The sequence below is a fragment of the Rhamphochromis longiceps genome, linkage group LG3, assembly GCF_057381845.1.
Source record: "Rhamphochromis longiceps isolate RC_006_pf linkage group LG3, R_longiceps_female_GT1.1, whole genome shotgun sequence".
In the NCBI taxonomy this organism is placed as follows: Eukaryota; Metazoa; Chordata; class Actinopteri; order Cichliformes; family Cichlidae; genus Rhamphochromis; species Rhamphochromis longiceps.
The window spans coordinates 39,874,411-39,889,583 of NC_140559.1; the positions used below are offsets into that span (position 1 = coordinate 39,874,411).

The 15,173-nt window shown below is 41.8% G+C and overlaps 1 pseudogene; it reads right to left on the reverse strand.

The window, feature by feature from the left end:
• LOC146674644 (Fc receptor-like protein 5) overlaps positions 1–10,596 on the reverse strand; it is a 32,492-nt pseudogene extending 21,896 nt beyond the window's left edge.
• Positions 10,597–15,173: the final 4,577 nt, after the last annotated feature.

The following is a 15,173-nucleotide window of genomic DNA, read 5'->3' on the forward strand; positions in this document are numbered from 1 at the left end:
AAATACAAATGCTATATACAACTGAGTAAAAATACAATGATGCCAGAAAAGATTATTGCACATTAGTGTTATTGCACATTTGTGGATGTGTGTGTTTGATCAGTTAAAGTCTTTGTTGTGGAGTCTGACAGCAGTGGGGAGGAAAGACCTGCGAAATCTCTCCGTCCCACACCATGGGTGCCGCAGTCTCCCACTGAAGGAGCTGCTCAGTGCTGTCAGCAGTGTTGGGGAGTAACGGAATACATGTACCGCCGTTACGTATTTAAAATACAAAATATGAGTAACTGTATTCCGTTACAGTTACCGTTTAAAAAGGTGGTATTCAGAATACAGTTACTTTGTTGAAATAAATGGAATACACTGGGGTACTTTCCTGTTTCATTTTGTCGCGGGTCAGGACTGTTTGGGTTTTGTTTGACAGCTACGTTCTGTTGTTCCAGGCGGCAGCGTTACGGTTGCCATGGTTACAGGGCAACGCTCTCTCGCTCTCTGCGACTGTGTGTTTCCTGGGTGAGAGAGCGCCTTTTCGTTGTTGTTGTTGTTGTGCTAAGCTAACAGGCAGAATGCTACAAGCATAGCTCTAAAGAATGTAGCATCATGGGCAGTGTAGTCCGTGTTGCAGGGAGAATGGACTGCCATACACGTTATGGGTCTGTGAGCGCGAGGAGGGAGAAAAAGGGGAGTGGAAAGGTACGAGTTTTTAAACGGGAGCTGGAAGCATGTAAATATAATAATAACCACTTCAGCCAAGAAGAGTGCCTGACGAGCCCAGTTGTAAAACACAACAGGAGATAAAAGATGTACCACAATGTAAGGAGTGCTCTGACTTAAGACTCGACTGTACACCGTGTTCGTGTTTTCCTCCGAAAACAATAAGTTCTGTTGGAGCAGATTTTCAACGCCTCTCTCTGTCTCTCGCAAGAAAAGTTGACCCACACAACAAAGTAAAGCTAGTTTTCGGCTACGAGCCGACAGGGACCCCGCCGTATTAGTCAGAGGTCCCTTTACTACAGTTCGGAGTCGCGGACCTTCAGTAATAGTAATACATCACATTCACGTTGTTGTAAAAAGCATGATAATATATTAAGTAATCCAAAAGTATTCAGAATACGTTACTGTCATTGAGTAACGTAACGGAATACATTACAGAATACATTTTGGGGCATGTATTCTGTATTCTGTAATGGAATACATTTTAAAAGTAACCTTCCCAACACTGGCTGTCAGAGTGTCCTGCATGGGGTGGGACATGTTGTCCAACAGGGATGACAGCTTAGCCGCCATTCTCCTCTCACTCACCACCTCCACTGGGTCCAGAGGGCATCCTAGAACAGAGCTGGCCCTTCGGATCAGCCTGTTCAGTCTCTTCCTGTCCCCAGCAGAGATGCTGCCACCCCAGCAGACCACACCATAAAAGATAGCAGAGACCACCACAGAGTCATAGAAGGTCTTCAGGAGTGGGCCCTCCACTCCAAACGACCTGAGTCTCCGCAGCAGTTACAGCCTGCTCTGCCCTTTCCTGTAGAGGGCGTCTGAGTTATGAGCAGTGTTGGGTATGTTACTTTAAATTAGTAATTTAGTTACATTACTAGTTACTTCCATCAAAAGTAACTCAGTTACTTCAAGTTACTCGTTACTTTCAAAGTAACTAGTTACTAGGGAAAGTGACTTTGGTTTTACTCAGAATTCTCTTGTTAATGTGTTGCTTCCATAACTTTGCCAGTCTTCTAGCTTGCTTACTTGCCACAAGTGCACTGTGCCAACTACCAAAGGAAAAGATAATGTGCATATTTCCACGAAAGAAATCCCACACCTGGACCGTCGTTGACCGCCGCCATGACTCTAGCCTACGTCATAGCGTCATGTGCGCTTTTTACATCCAACACAAAAACTGCAGTCGTGGTGCTTTTGATTGTACTCAGAACTCAGAAATTCTGCCTTCTGAATAGAAAGATATAGGTAACACCAGACTGCAGATGAGCTGCATACAGAGCTGGACTGTATGCAGGACTGGACTGGGCATTTTGGCTAGAGACCGGCCCACCATTATAGCAAAAATCATTAAGCCTTTGAATGAAAACAAACACTGTTGTGACAGTGATGTACACTGTCTTGATGGTATATACAGGGAGTGCAGAATTATTAGGCAAATGAGTATTTTGTCCACATCATCCTCTTCATGCATGTTGTCTTACTCCAAGCTGTATAGGCTCGAAAGCAAAGCCTACTACCAATTAAGCATATTAGGTGATGTGCATCTCTGTAATGAGAAGGGGTGTGGTCTAATGACATCAACACCCTATATCAGGTGTGCATAATTATTAGGCAACGTCCTTTCCTTTGGCAAAATGGGTCAAAAGAAGGACTTGACAGGCTCAGAAAAGTCAAAAATAGTGAGATATCTTGCAGAGGGATGCAGCAGTCTCAAAATTGCAAAGCTTCTGAAGCGTGATCATCGAGCAATCAAGCGTTTCATTCAAAATAGTCAACAGGGTTGCAAGAAGCGTGTGGAAAAAAACCAAAGGCGCAAAATAACTGCCCATGAACTGAGAAAAGTCAAGCGTGCAGCTGCCAAGATGCCACTTGCCACCAGTTTGGCCATATTTCAGAGCTGCAACATCACTGGAGTGCCCAAAAGCACAAGGTGTGCAATACTCAGAGACATGGCCAAGGTAAGAAAGGCTGAAAGACGACCACCACTGAACAAGACACACAAGCTGAAACGTCAAGACTGGGCCAAGAAATATCTCAAGACTGGTTTTTCTAAGGTTTTATGGACTGATGAAATGAGAGTGAGTCTTGATGGGCCAGATGGATGGGCCCGTGGCTGGATTGGTAAAGGGCAGAGAGCTCCAGTCCGACTCAGACGCCAGCAAGGTGGAGGTGGAGTACTGGTTTGGGCTGGTATCACCAAAGATGAGCTTGTGGGGCTTTTTCGGGTTGAGGATGGAGTCAAGCTCAACTCCCAGTCCTACTGCCAGTTTCTGGAAGACACCTTCTTCAAGCAGTGGTACAGGAAGAAGTCTGCATCCTTCAAGAAAAACATGATTTTCATGCAGGACAATGCTCCATCACACGCGTCCAAGTACTCCACAGCGTGGCTGGCAAGAAAGGGTATAAAAGAAGAAAAACTAATGACATGGCCTCCTTGTTCACCTGATCTGAACCCCATTGAGAACCTGTGGTCCATCATCAAATGTGAGATTTACAAGGAGGGAAAACAGTACACCTCTCTGAACAGTGTCTGGGAGGCTGTGGTTGCTGCTGCACGCAATGTTGATGGTGAACAGATCAAAACACTGACAGAATCCATGGATGGCAGGCTTTTGAGTGTCCTTGCAAAGAAAGGTGGCTATATTGGTCGCCGATTTGTTTTTGTTTTGTTTTTGAATGTCAGAAATGTATATTTGTGAATGTGGAGATGCTATATTGGTTTCACTGGTAAAAATAAATAATTGAAATGGGTATATATTTGTTTTTTGTTAAGTTGCCTAATAATTCTGCACAGTAATAGTCACCTGCACACACAGATATCCCCCTAAAATAGCTAAAACTAAAAACAAACTAAAAACTACTTCCAAAAATATTCAGCTTTGATATTAATGAGTTTTTTGGGTTCATTGAGAACATGGTTGTTGTTCAATAATAACATTATTCCTCAAAAATACAACTTGCCTAATAATTCTGCACTCCCTGTAGACTTATAGTGGAAACTGAGGAGCATGATCCACTGAAATGCTTCAGTCCCTATTATTGAAGAGGGGAACCACCACCCCAGTTCACCAATCCAGAGTCCCTCTCCCCAAAGTGCACACTATATTACAAACATGAAAAGAAAAAAAAGGGACTGATAGTTTTAAAAGTTTACCACTGCCACTTAATTTGGGGTATTTTTAGGTTTGGGGGATATTCTGGATTAAATTGGTTAGGGTTTAGTTGCTCTTTTGTCATCATTCCCCTTGATTTTGTTTATACAGAACTTTTTATTGAGCTGGAGAAAAAGCCAAAAAATTCCTCAGTAATTAATGGTAACTTGCAGATATATTTATTTTGTTTACAATACATTCTAATCTGTCTAAAAGTACATAATTACAGTGAAAAATCTCAATGTGCTATTTTACTGCTGTACAGTCACCAAGTTATTTTCCCGGTTTGACTCCAGAATAATTTTCTTTATTTTCTTTAAATATTGCTCGCTTTAAAAACATCTAAACCCCTAAATGTTTCCAACATAAAGTACTTACTCCTTGGAGTGGTGTTTTTAAGCTCCACCAAAGAATATGTGACATCCTCTGATTCAACTGAAATAGTGAAACAGTTATCCATTAATTAATAGATTATTAAAGGTCCGGGCGGGGGTACCTGGACCTGGGATATAGAGTATGTTTGGGGAGTGCGACTGTCTGTGCAGTGTCTATTTGTGTCTGTCTACACGTTGGGTGAGTGCCGAGTATTTGGTTGTGCATATGGGGTGGGAATGCACGTCTGTGTCCGCGTGTGCCTGTTCGTCTGTGTCTATATGGTTGGGTCTTAGACTCGACCTCTCTGGGTACATCTCAGGCCCTCTAAAGTACGGAGGCCTATCTCCCCTCACCACACTCCCTGCCGGTGGCTGATGCCCTCAGACGTTGGTGTGTTGGTGGTCCTTGTCGTCTGGGGCTGGGCGCTCATGTATGTACCGGCTCACTCCTGGTGGCTGATTGGCGGGGCCTGGCGCCTGTCGCCCGGCTCGGCTCCTTCCGGGGGGTGGGGTGCCTTTAGGCCTCTGGCCTCTGGGCCTGAAGCTCGGTCCTCTCTGGCACAGCTGGCTGCCGGCAGAGCCCGCGGGCACGCCACTGTAACCCCTCTGGCCTCTGCTCCGTAGCTGCTGGGTGACCTCTCCTTTGGGGCTCTACTCAGCTCTTCCCAGGAGGGTGGCACGGTTCTCCCCCCTTTGGTGGTCCTCCTCGGGTCCTTGTACTCTGGGGCCTCTGGATATCTGGGGCCTGGATCTCCTCCATACCTGCTTCATACCCTGGTGGACGGGGCTATGGCTCCCCACACTCCCTAGCAGATCCTTACATGGAGAAACCTTCGGAATGCAAGCATGCTGATCCACACAGGTGTACACACGGGTATTCACAGACGCGGACTACACTTTTCTTGGCTGCTGCCTCAAAGCACATTGTGCGCTGTCTATCTTGCGTGCTGCACAATATCGTTTATTATTTAGTATCTACTGTTATCTACTGCTAGCTAGTTTATTGTGATGGTGCTGTTTTTTTTATTATGTTGCTCTTTTTTTTGTTTGCTTTCTCTTCTGTTTTTTTTCTCCATACAGGTGATCCAGGTGTTTTGTTTGTTTGTTTGTTTTTTTTCTTCCCCCCCTTCTCACCGTCTCTTCTCCCCTTTGGTTTTCTTTCTCTCCCTCTCTTTCTTTCATTCTTTCCCCCTGTCCTATCCCACAGTCATGTCTGTCCCGTTTGTAGCAACTGAAAATAAAATGAATTCATAATCATAATAAAGGTCAATCAAATGGACCAATATGGCAAGGCCATGATGATCCACTTGGTAAAATAAATCCGCTTGGCATCTTTCTTGGCCTCAAGACAACAAGTCTGATGGCTAAAGATCCAAACAGGACACAAAAAAAAAAAAAAGATTATTAAAAGTCCTACTCATTTTTATTTTCCATGGTACATACTGTGCCTTTTTCTGTGTCATTGATGTCTTTATTTGATTTGTAGAAAAAAGAATCACATACAGAGTAAAATCAAGCCAATGGTTAAATAAATAATACAAAATAAATAGTCATATATAGCAATTTGAGCATCTTCTAATACATCTAATCAGGACTTATTGTATTAAGCTCAGAGTTTACAATTTGTCAAGAAAACAATGCAGGGTGAAGGCTGACCTTGAACAGGAGAAATGTGTTGAGTTTCATCTTGCTTGGTCATGTGGTTTGTAGCAGAGTGCTGATTTTTGATCTGAGGCCTGGAGGAATAAAAATATAACATAAATTTGTAAATGTAACAATTCCAGAAGGTTGAAAAAGGGGTGGGAAGGGTTGAACCAACCTCTTAAAGCATGAATCTGTAAGAAAACGAAAAAGAAAATAATTTCAAACTGCTCTGGTGCAATGACAGTACATCTACTTCAGACTAGATGCATGAATACTTAGATCACATAATAAGGCAAAAACAAGATGGAAATGGCCTCACCCTTTGACAGTTTGAAGCGACACAACAGCAGAAGAAGAATAATCAGTAAAATTCCACAAACAAGTCCAACAATCAAAGGAGTGAGAAACTAATAGTTTTCAGGCCCAGGCTCTGCTGCAATAAATGTTAGGTTCTAATTAGATTTAAGTATAAAGATTCTCCAAAATGATTTAGGGTTCTTTAATGGCACAAGAACAACACAAATAATCCCAATTACAGTATTTCTGTATAAACCTGAAGGTTACAAACATATGCTAGAACCCAACATTCTTGTCCTGTATATTGACACCTATGGAAATCTTCATATAATTATGTCACTGCATGGCAGGAATCATCATTTCCTCTCCTTTACTTTGTGTGTGTGTGTGTGTGTGTGTGTGTGTGTGTGTGTGTGTGTGTGTGTGTGTGTGTGTGGGAGGGGGGGGGGGGGGGTAGATGCTGCAGATTTGTTATTTTCACATGCATGATGTAAATCTCCTGTTCCACCATATCCATAAGGTGCCCCACTGGATTGAGATCTGGTGGCTGTGAGTACACAGAGAACTCATTGTCATGTTCGAAAAACCAGTTTGTAATGACTTTAGTTTTGTGACACGGCACGTTAACCTGCTGGAAGCATTAATTAGAAGATGGGTACACTATGGTCATAAAGGTGGATGGACATGGTCAAAAACAATACTTAGTACTGTTTTCTGCAGTAGTATTCTGTGGTATTTAGACAATGCTCACTTAGTACAAAGGGGACAAAAGTGTACTAAGAATATCTCTCGCACTATTACACAACCACCAGTATCCTGGACTGTTAATACAATACAGGATGGAGCTGTGCTTTTGTGCTGTTAGGTCTCCACTGACCAAAAACATCTTACTTAAACCACAATATGTCGATGTGATGGTGTAACTTCTGTCAACAATTAGAAAAATTACATGCACTAAAAATTAACCTTAGAGGAAAAAATATATGTTATTGCATAGTTATACTTTAAAGATGGCTCTGTAGTACTGAACCTTTTAACCTTTAAATAATGTTGATGTTTTCAAAAACTATGGTATTTCTACGCAGCTAAAGTCAATTTGTAACAATGACCCAGTGGTAAACAAGAGCTATTCAAACTTTAAATATTATACAAATATCATATTGAATATTGTCAAATTGAAAGGCTCACAACAATCTTTTGAAGGTTGTATACTCATTAACTTTCAGTCAAACTCACTGTTTTTATCAATGTTGACTGGATCACTGTAGTCTGTGTAGTAAACTGGGTTTCCTCTTCCTGCTCTGCACCTGTAGAGTCCTTCCTGTGAGACACTGATTTGTCCGTCTGAAGGAGCAGCATCTTGTGTAGTCAGGGGTTCAGAGGATTTATTACCTCTGTACCAGAAGTATTTCCATTCAGATGACAGGTTCACTGAGCAGTTCAGAGTCACTTTGCCTGCTACTGGAATGTCTCTGCTGTTAGTAGTCAGTTGGGCCTTTGGTTTAACTGCTGTTGTATGTAGAACAAGGGCAGGAGAAAAAAGACATATTATTTAACATCACAATTTACAGGTCAGGATCACACTGCCCTGGTCTGTGCTACCTGAGGCATGCAAGGCTATTATCTGCCTTTAAATTAGACCTTGACCTTTTCTTCAGTGCATGATTCTCTAGCAGTATTACTTCCATTTCCTGTGACCACACAGTTAAAGGTTCCGAGCAGCTTTAACACTGATGGCTTTACGTCAACTCACTCTTTCATCATTTCTGTCTTTTTTATTATCTAGTAAGTAGCCACATAATTCAATAATTATAGCATATGCATTAATACAGAAGAAGAAGACGCACATGATGTTTCATCAAGTAGAAACAAAAACACATTAACAGCAATTTATGACCTTATGGTTTCTTTATGATTTTCTTTATGATATTTAATTAAGTATTTTTATGTCTTTAAATTCTCTGCAAAGTGCAACACTTTGTTCTTTTTAGGCTTTTAGATCTTATGTTACGGTTGGATTGAGTTGGGCCCAGCTTTTGACCCTTTTTCAAAAATACAAGTCGTGGTTTTTCTTCTGGATAAACCTTCCAGTATTCATTATTGACAAAACTTCACTTATTTAAATTTCAATACTCCCATCCATCCATCTTCTTCCATTTATCCAGGGCCGGAAGAAGATGGATGGATGGGAGTATTGAAATTTAAATGAGTGAAGCTTTGTCAATAATGAATACTGGAAGGTTTTCAGAAGAAAATCATGACTTTCAATACTTCCAAATATAAAATATTTTAGCTTATATAGTTAGGTGGTTCAACTCACTAGATTCATTTGCCTCAAAATACTACAATAATAATAATAATAATATTGTATATACACACATGACTTACTTGATGCTGACAATGTGAAGGCTTCACTCCACTCTGTTGAAGAATATGAGTCATCTCTGCGTCGACTCTTACACATGTAGTCTCCACTGCTGGACTCAGAAACTCTCAATGTCACATCATTATTGTGTGTCCACTGTGTGGCTGTCCTGGGTCCTCTCCATTCATACTCCCACTCAAATTCAAATTCAAATTCAAATTTTATTTGTCACGTACACAGTCATACACAGTACGATATGTAGTGAAATGCTTGGACAACTGCTCGTGACCTAAAGAGAACAAAAAAGGAAAAGGCTATGAATAAGATAGGAAATAAATATGAAAAATTAAAAAGGGTAAATTTAACTAGGAAGGAATAAAATATAAATTAAGGTTAAAAATGAAATAACTGTACAACACAAATTAGAATGAAGGGTAAATTTAACTGGGAAGAATACGATAAATATATAAATTAAAGTTGAAAATAAAATAACTGTACAACAAAATACACAATACACAATATAGAACTATATAAGAATGTATGAAGAAATATAAATATAAATAAATATATACACAATAACAGCAGCTGTACAAGTATTAACCGGAAATGAAGAATATAGTGACCAGTGTTGTGCAAAACCAAAGTCCAGAAAGTCCAGTGTGTGTAAGAACTGTATGTGTGGGTCAGTACTGTGTGGTGGTGTGATTGAGAGACCGTATCGCCTGCGGGAAGAAGCTCCTCCTCAGTCTCTCTGTGTTGGTCTTCAGGGAGCGGAATCGCTTTCCTGACCTCAACAGAGAGAACAGTCTGTTGTTGGGATGGCTGAGGTCCTTCACGATCTTCCTGGCCTTGGTCCAGCACCGCCTGCTGTAGATTGAGTGCAGGTCAGGGAGCTCAGAGCGGATGGTGCGCTCAGCTGACCGCACAACCCTCTGTAGAGCTTGTCTGTCCTGCATGGTGCTGTTCCCGAACCAGGTTAAGATGTTTCCCGCCAGGATGCTCTCTATGGTGCACGAGTAAAAGTTCCTGAGCACCTTGGAGGGCAGTTGGAAGTCTCTCAAGCGTCTGAGGTGGTAGAGACGCTGACGGGCCTTTTTCACCACGGTGTTGATGTGACAGGACCATGACAGGTCCTGCGTGATGTGAACTCCGAGGTATTTGAAGCTGTCCACTCTCTCCACTGGGCACTCGTTGATGACGGGGGTCTGGTAGTTCCTCTCCTGCTTAGTGCTGAAGTCCACTATCAGCTCCTTTGTCTTACTGACGTTTAGAAGGAGTGGTTTCACCTCCTTCCTGCACCTCACATGTCAGAGTGATCATCTCACCTCTGAATATCTGAGGCCAGTTGGGTTGTTGTTTTACAACAACTTTATTGGAAACTGTTTACACATATTAACAGTTGAGATACAAACAGAAACATGAAATCAACACAGAAAACTCAACATTGTATGTTTGATAATCATGAGTGAATGTATATTTCAAACTAAGTTACTGAACTCACAGGTTATCTCAATGGTGACATCATAACTTATATCAGTGTAGTAAACTGGGCTTCCTCTTTTTCCTCTGCAGCGGTAGATTCCTCCTTCAGATACTCTGATGTCTCTGTTTTGTTGATCTCTGATTTTACCTTCAGAGGTTGTTTGGGTTCGTCTGAACCACTCATATTTCCATCCATCAGAGCTCTGCACAGAGCAGGTCAGTGTCACACTGCCCCCTACTGGTATGATTGTTGTTCCTGCTGTCAGTGTGGCCCTGAGTTTATCTGCTGTTATAAAAAAGAAGGGAAGGAAATAATTTGAACAGAACAATACATGCTATTGTTCACAGAGGACTTACCTAATGCAATTATAGAGACAGTATTACTGTTCTTTGTTTTATGTGACCTCTTTTTGCGACCAGAGCACTGATATTCACCACTGTCACCCTTAGAGCTAATTTCTAATGTATAGTCTTTGTGTGTGTTGTAGGGGATAAATTCTCGACCATCCTTGTTGATTTTGTATTCCCAGTCAGCGTCTTCACCTTCATTCATGTCACATATGAAGGTAACAAACTCTTGAATAACAAAACTGGACCAGTTGGGTTCAATAGTTAGCACAGCAGCTAGAATCCAACACAATCACACCATTAGAAATCTGAAACACTTTTACGCATGAAACAATCTGTGTTTGTGTTCATAAAATATTTTTTTTTTAGTTAAAATGTCAGTTCTAAATAAATAAATACAGAATTACAGAAAGATAAAATGCTAAAGAGTGATGCCGTATGTGGAGATAAAAAAAAATCATAAATAAAATAAAACAACTGTTCAGTCACCTTGAGTGTGTCCAGTACAGAGGAGCGTACAGAGCACTAAAATAAAGACAGAAACTTCAGACATTGGTTCAAATAATCAAGTATGGCATAAATAAAACATTTGGGGTTTTACTAGTGTCTACTATGATTGGTTACATTTTATATTAGGATGTCAAAAGCATCAAATTATCACTGATGGAGAAACAAACCTTTCTTAGATAAACTAAACCAGCTCCACTCTGATCTGAGTCAGTGCACTAAAATCTAATCCAGTCTACAAACAAACATGTTGGTAACAAACATGAGAGTCCTCTGATCACATGACCTGCAATGGTACAAATGACTGATGCTCTGTTCTTCTTACTAAAACATGTTTATGCATCAGTATGAATCAAACAATAGGAGTCAGTGATGTACTCACAGAATAGGCCCAGCTCACAGAGCAAAGTGGCTCCCATCCTCACATCCAGCAGTGACACGTCTGAAAACTTCTACAACTTTCTGTAAAGAGAGAGAGTGAAGCAGCAGCACAGCAGATACCAAAGAGCTGAGAAGGAAACAAAGAGGGTTTAACACTTCTTCTTTCAGCTTCCTTCCCTTTTTCAACAGAACTAACACACCTTAAGAAGATCTGGCCACAGCATACTGTGACATGTTTATACTGTCCTGGTGCTGCACAAACGTATCAAGCAGTTTTTATCAAATGACCTGTCATACAAATATAGTGAAACTAAACAATACAAATACACCGATGATAATTTGCATTACGAAAGTATTTTTTTTTTGACCAGCACTAAACTTTGTTAAGTAATTAAACAGCTACAGATAAAATGACTTATATTAAACTATGATGCTTTTTCCCCCTGCTTATTTTAATGCACTACGCAAATACAGTTAGTTAAACAATGACTGACAAGGGTTGGGTGGGTTCTAACGTATGTTATAAAAGTGTTCTAACACCCCCTTCCCCAAAGTATGAATAGTTTATTAATTTTGCATATACTTGTACTTTAACAGCATACCTAGATAGTGGAAAAGAAAGAATGATTGAGGTGTGCCTGCTGATATTTAAAACAAAAAAAGCATCTGATGAGGTCTCAAAGAAGGGCGAGTCAGTTAAATCAGTGACTAAAGAATATGTGATCTGCCACATAACACTGAGCTAATTCTACAAATCATTGCAAAGGCTGACAGAGTCACAGAAAAAAATGCAAAAAGAATGTCTTAGGAAAAACTGAAGGCAATCAGAAGAAAAAGAAAGAGAAACTTGTTAAAGAAATGAAAACTAACGCTAAAGACTCTGACCTCAGATGATAAAAACCTTTGTCTGTATGGAGCCATTTGGCCGCTCAAAGCCGGAGGAAGTTTGGGTAAAATTACCCTGTGCAGTCATTGGGCACACCAAGGCTGCACTATAGGGTTACATGCACACTGCTATTGTATTTTTGATACAGATAATTGTTGGGTGTGTAATCAGGCAGCGGAGGCGACGTCTGGGTTCAACATTTTATTTTAGGCTTTACAGCGGAGCTCCATCTTGTTCTCGCTCTCTACTTTCTTCTTCTCCTCTTTCCCTTACCCAGCCTCATTAGCGACACCCCTGGTCTGACAGGGTAACAGCATGTACTAATTTTCCTCCCTTATTATAGAACCTTGTAAACACAACATCTCCCCCTTTTCTCAAATAATACTCTTTCCCTTGTAGCACAACATGAAACATTCGACAGCCTTTTACTTTTGAGGCAATTAGTAACTTCAGAACAGTATTATATATATATCCTGATAAAAGAACTGTAATGGCAAAGTAACCGTGCCCCGGATCAACCCTGAATCAAAAGGAACAACCATGTGCCCTCTTCTCAGCTTATCAGAAGTCACAGCTGGAATTAAAGATAACTAATGAAACTCAAATGCACTTTCCCTTCACAGTCATTTCTCCCATCTGCATATTTCTCCTTTCTTTTTACCTCTGAACTATTTCATAACAAAGTCTTTTGTCCATCTTGGTGGTTGTCTGTCCCTCTGCAGTGTGGGACGTATAGCAGTCTGTGCTGAGCTGATGTTTTCTGTCTCTGTATCAGCTCTTTGTGTGTGTTTTGAGTTCTCTGGGACAAGTGAGAGACGTGCTGCATTCCATCTTCTCCCATCGCTGAGGATGAAAGAACTCTCACCTGTCTGCTGCTGTACCTCCAGCGGCTTGGTGTATTGTGGCTCTCCTTTTCCCACATGGAATGGCTTTCGTACTCTCACTGACACACCCACAGTCACTTTAGTAGGTTTAGCACCTCTCTTTCTGTCTGTATAAAGTGCACTTCTTTCCTGTGTCAATGTCACTTTGGATCTGATGTTGTCATATTGTCCAGCATCCTTTGGTGGTGGCAGAATGTTGAGTTTAGTCCGCATGGCTCTTCCTCTGAGGAGCTGGAAAGGGGACACACCGGTTGTAGCGTGGGGAGTCGCTCGATAACTTTGAAGCAGTTCTGTAACCACAGTTTTCCATGGTCGCTGAGTAGCTTGTGCTGTCTGTATGGAGTCCTTCAGTACTCTATTAAAGCGCTCCACACATCCATTTGCTTGAGGATGATAAACTCTTGTCCTGATGTGTTTTATGCCCCTTTCAGCGAGAAACTCAGCAAAGGCAGCTGAGGTGAACTGCGGACCATTATCAGTTGTAATTTCATAAGGGTTTCCTTCACGGGCGAAAATGGAAGTCAGGAATGCAATCACTGTCGCAGTTGAGGCGTTTGGTGTGAATGCGACTTCAGGCCACTTACTGAAATAGTCAACTAGTGTGATGGCAAACCTGCAGTCATAGGTTCCTTGTTCAAACGGACCAACAATGTCGACAGCAACATGTTGAAACGGACCCTCTGGGAATTTGATGGGTTGTAACGGTGCAGGTGAAACAGCTGCAGTCTTGTCACACGATTGGCAGGTTGTGCATGTGGACAATATTTCGTGGACCAGTTCATCCATGTTTGGCCACCAATATAGATCTCTCAGGCGTTGTTTGGTTCGGACCATGCCTTGATGTCCTTCATGGGCTAGGTGCACTACTTTTCCTCGCAGAGATTTAGGAACAATCAGCCGTGTTCCTCTAAATATCAGCGGTGACTCTGCTGCCAGTTCATGTCGGACCAGGAAGTAGGGTTTGACATCATCTGGTAAGGATTTTCTTACTTTCGGCCAGCCCGAAAGAACGATCTGTCTTAGTTTTGTTAATTCAGGACAGTCTTCACATTCTGCTTTGAAGTCAGCCAGTGGAAGCGCTGTTAGCTGAGGAGAAATTTCAGCAATCTCTGTAATTAAGTCCTGTTCAGAGTCTTCACTTGTGTTTGTGGTATGCAGGGGAACACGGGACATACAGTCAGCTATAACATTTTGGCTTCCTGGACGGTACTCTAAGTCATACTGGAAACACATCAGTCTGGCTGACCAACGTGCTATCCTCATGCCAGCTCTGTTCATCCCCTTAGTACTTAACAGGGTGGTGAGGGCCTGGTGATCAGTTCTCAGAGTAAATCTGCGTCCCCATATGTACGTCCTCCATCTTTCAACGGCCCATACGCAGGCGAGGGCTTCTTTTTCAATTGTTGAATATTTCCTCTCGGCTGGGGACAGGGTGCGGGAGCCAAAAGCAACAGCACGTTCCTCATTGTTTGAGTTGATCTGGGTCAGAACAGCTCCAAGACCATAATCTGACGCATCAGTGGTGATGAACGTTGGCAGATTTGGGTTGAAGATTGCCAGTGCTGGGCTTTTTAGTAGCATTTCCTTCAGTTTGTTGAAGCTTTCATTTGCTGTATCAGTCCATTGAAGTTCAGCCGTCTGGCTTGTCCGAAGTAACTCACGGAGTGGTTCAACCACAGCTGCATAGTTTGCTAGGAATTTGCTGAACCACGAAGTCAAGCCTAAGAAGGAACGAAGAGCAGCCATGTCCTTTGGTGCAGGGGCTTTGGCAATGGCAGTCAGGTGGTCTGGGCTGGGGCTCAGGCCATCCTTGGAAATGACGTGTCCCAAGAACGGAATAGATGTCTGTCCAAATGAACTTTTGTTGAAGTTGATCTGCAGACCGACATCCTTCAGGCGTTGGAGGACAGCCTGTAACCGTTCATCATGCTCTTCTCTGGAATGTCCATACACTATTATGTCATCCAAGTAGTTCTGTACTACTGTCTGGTGTTTTAGGACTGTTTGCATCATCTTTTGGAAGGCAGAAGGGGCTGAAGCAAGTCCAAATGGAACTCGGGTAAACCGGAAGAGTCCTTCATTGGTTATGAATGCTGTGAGGATTTCGGCTATCAGGGTGAAGAGGCAGTTGGTGATAAG